The sequence below is a fragment of the Pseudophryne corroboree genome, chromosome 8 (genome assembly GCF_028390025.1).
Source record: "Pseudophryne corroboree isolate aPseCor3 chromosome 8, aPseCor3.hap2, whole genome shotgun sequence".
In the NCBI taxonomy this organism is placed as follows: Eukaryota; Metazoa; Chordata; class Amphibia; order Anura; family Myobatrachidae; genus Pseudophryne; species Pseudophryne corroboree.
Window position 1 is genome coordinate 195,021,208 of NC_086451.1, and position 4,035 is coordinate 195,025,242.

Here is a 4,035-nt window from a genome sequence, read left to right on the forward strand (position 1 = left end):
CTACCGTTTCCGGAAAAAACGCAGGAGTGGCTGGAGAAACGGTGGGAGTGCCTGGGCGAACGCTGGGTGTGTTTGTGACGTCAACCAGGAACGACAAGCACTGAACTGATCGCACAGGCAGAGTAAGTCTGGAGCTACTCTGAAACTGCGAAGTAGTTTGTAATAGCAATATTGCGAATACATCGGTCGCAATTTTAAGAAGCTAAGATTCACTCCCAGTAGGCGGCGGCTTAGCGTGAGCAACTCTGCTAAATTCGCCTTGCGACCGACCAACTCGGAATGAGGGCCCATGTCAATTTTTATGTCTATGTATGATTCAGCATATGGTATTTCTGCAATATTTTCTACTACATTCATACCTCAGTAATTAGGACATACCACTCTCATAATTGTTTCACCACAATTCATTTGTGGTACATTTTGTATGTGCTTTCACCACAATTCTTGTGTGGGGGATTTCCCATGGGAGAGAAAATAATCTCTCCGCTCCTTTGAGGTTTCCCTTTTTACCCACCAATATTTTGGTTCCCCTGAAAACTGCTTTTTGGGCCAATAATTGGCCATTGATAACACTATTCTCTGGACCACTGTGTCTCAACTTGCTTAAGTAGTAGCTATCCCCCATGCTGATATGTATCTACTTGACTCTCTACAGTCATACCATGCTGGACATGCCTGATCTCGTCTGATCTTGGAAGCCAAGCAGCATTGGGCCCGGTCAGTACCAGAAAGGGTGACCCTCTGGGAATACTGGGTACTGTAGTATTAAGGAACATACCTTCCGCCGATCAGCAAATTCCATTGCAAGTAAACTATGCAGAATATTTACCTCAGCTGACTACTCTAATAGGAGTCCGGATACATAAAAGCCGGTTTTACTTGAATCTCTCTTATGAATATACAGGTGTATATCAAATTATAAGTTGATAGAGATAACAAGAATTTTCATATTTTCGCTTTTGACAAACGTCGAACATTAATACTCGCTCACAATCTAGTGGGTGTACAGAAAAACTTTCTGCCACCCACTTCACATCAAGTGAGTGACATATCACTATATCGTTATTTAATACATGTTATTTAATACTTGTTTTAACCAATTTTGCTGATTTATACAGCAACTTTTTTCATATTATCTTTTCGTCTGTAGAGTATATTAAAAGTTACGTTTTATTCTTGCATATACATTGTACAAGTTTCACAAGTTCACTAATTAGTCAATTAAAATAAAGTGTGCCCCAGAGAGAAATAATAAACAGTCCTTCTTTTGCTTCTCTGCAAAACAACCCTCTAATGGCCTTGGCATCCGCAAGGTCGGTGTCTGAATCAGCGGCTTTGTCCCACAAGTGCCCCTATTTAATCTTCCATACGGATAGAGCGAAGTTGATAACTCGTCAGCAATTTTCTGCCAAAAGTGGTTTCATCGTTTCACATGAACCAACCTATTGTGGTGCCAGGATTCTTTGATAACGCCCCCGTGAGAGTAGCGAAACACGCCAGAAGAAGAATATTGGACCCCTGTACCAGCTTTTGAACCCACAACCGCATTGCCATCCTGCGTTACTGTCTCCAGACAGACGAAAATCGGGAGGAGAGAGACCGCGACTGTGGTGCTTGCAGACGGCACATAGAGGTGTGGACTCACAGAGCTTGGAAGTCGGGTATTATTCAGCACAGCAGGCGCCAGCGCAGGTGCCGGTTCCCGCAGCCCGAGACCGCCTCGTCTGTTAATGGGACTCTCCCGTGCTAATACTACAGGTGGAAGCCACACGTAAGGCTCCCATGTGGAGCGGTTTCTTTTAACAATATTCTTCTTCTTTGCTGAGCAGCAACTCATTGAGGAACTCCAATACAAAGTAACTCTTAAGGATACTATTTGTTACATGGGTTCAAATTACAGCTGGTATTTGATTTTTTGAATTGAATATACGGACTGAGTTTTACCTTCACTATTATAATATTATATTTTTCTGTGCACAGAGTATGCCTAGATCCACCTTCTTAGGAAGTTTATAATATTATATATGAATATACAGTGTTAGTGATTTTATTGACCGGTCAAGTTGTTTATCTGTGAAATAAATATATATATATATATATATATATATATATATATATATGTATTAAAATATATAAAATATATGGATTAACAAGTTTGATTCATTGAACTCTTAGGCATACCATATCATTTATAGCGCAAGAGGGGATTTGTTAAGTATTGTGGTGCCAGTGGCTACTGAAGTCTTGACAGAATAGAAGTCTCTCGATGTGGTCAGAGCTTTGAAGATCTATGTCGCCAGAACAGCTCAGATTAGGACAACGGAGGCTCTGTTTGTCCTGTATGCTCCCACCAAGATTTGGGCTCCTGCTTCCAAGCAGACTATTGCACACTGGATCTGTAATACGATTCAGCAGGCTCATTCTACGGCTGGATTGCCGTTACGGAAATCGGTGAAGACCCATTCTACCAGAAAGGTGGGCGCATCCTGGGCGGCTGCCCGAGGGGTCCCGGCATTACGGCTTTGCCGAGGAGCTACTTGGTCGGGTTCAAACACATTTGCAAAGTTTTACAAGTTTGATACCCTGGCTGAGGAGGACCTCTTGTTGGGTCAATCGGTGCTGCAGAGTCATCCGCACTCTCCCGCCCGTTCTGGAGCTTTGGTATAAGCCCCATGGTTCTTGAAGCGTCCCAAGCATCCTCTAGGACGTATGAGAAAATAGGATTTTAATACCTACCAGTAAATCCTTTTCTCTTAGTCCGTAGAGGATGCTGGGCGCCCGTCCCAGTGCGTACTGCATCTGCAGTTATTGGGTATGGCTACACACATGGTGTGTTGCGTTTAAGTCAGCCTGTTGCTGACGTTATTCATGCCGTGGCATGCGTTATGCTGTTATTGGTTGTGTTTACACACAGGTTGTGTTATGCTTTATGTCAGCATATTGCTGCATATTCTTCATGCCGTCGGCTGGTATTCTATTGAATGCCACGTTCTGCGGCATACTGGAGGTGTGAGCTGGTAAAATGCTCACCATGGTTTAACAATAAATTCTTTCCTCTAAATGTCCGTCTCCCTGGGCACAGTTACTTAAACTGGAGTCTGGAGGAGGGGCATAGAGGGAGGAGCCAGTTCACACCCATTCAAAGTCTTAAAGTGCCCATGTCTCCTGCGGATCACGTCTATACCCCATGGTTCTTGAAGCGTCCCCAGCATCCTCTACGGACTAAGAGAAAATGATTTACTGGTAGGTATTAAAATCCTATTTTATGGATAACTTACCGTTACAACTTATGGTAAGAACTTACCGTTGTTAAATCTCTTTCTGCAAGGTACACGGGGCTCCACAGGGCGCCCACCCTGACGAACTTAGCTTCTTTGGGTTGGTATGGCATTAGCCGCTGACACCCTCTCCTGTCGTGAGTGTGTGGTGTTTGTGACTACTAACAGTTGTCATCTCTTTTGCCTGCTACTGCATTGGACTGGTTAACAAAAACTCAGCTCCTGTGCACGGAGGTGGGGTTATAGAGGAGGCGGCACTAGGCATTCTGGAAACAGTCAATGCTTTGAGCCTGTTGGTACCTCGGATCAAGATCCTACTCTACACTAGAGATGAGCGCCGGAAATTTTTCGGGTTTTGTGTTTTGGTTTTGGGTTCGGTTCCGCGGCCGTGTTTTGGGTTCGACCGCGTTTTGGCAAAACCTAACCGAATTTTTTTTGTCGGATTCGGGTGTGTTTTGGATTCGGGTGTTTTTTTCCAAAAAACCTAAAAAACAGCTTAAATCATAGAATTTGGGGGTCATTTTGATCCCAAAGTATTATTAACCTCAAAAACCATCATTTCCACTCATTTTCAGTCTATTCTGAATACCTCACACCTCACAATATTATTTTTAGTCCTAAAATTTGCACCGAGGTCGCTGGATGACTAAGCTAAGCGACCCTAGTGGCCGACACAAACACCTGGCCCATCTAGGAGTGGCACTGCAGTGTCACGCAGGATGTCCCTTCCAAAAAACCCTCCCCAAACAGCACATGA

General features: G+C 43.8%; 1 pseudogene; it reads left to right on the plus strand.

The window, feature by feature from the left end:
* The first annotated feature begins 647 nt into the window (after positions 1-647).
* Positions 648-766, plus strand: LOC134950242 (5S ribosomal RNA; annotated as a pseudogene).
* The last annotated feature ends 3,269 nt before the right edge of the window (positions 767-4,035 follow it).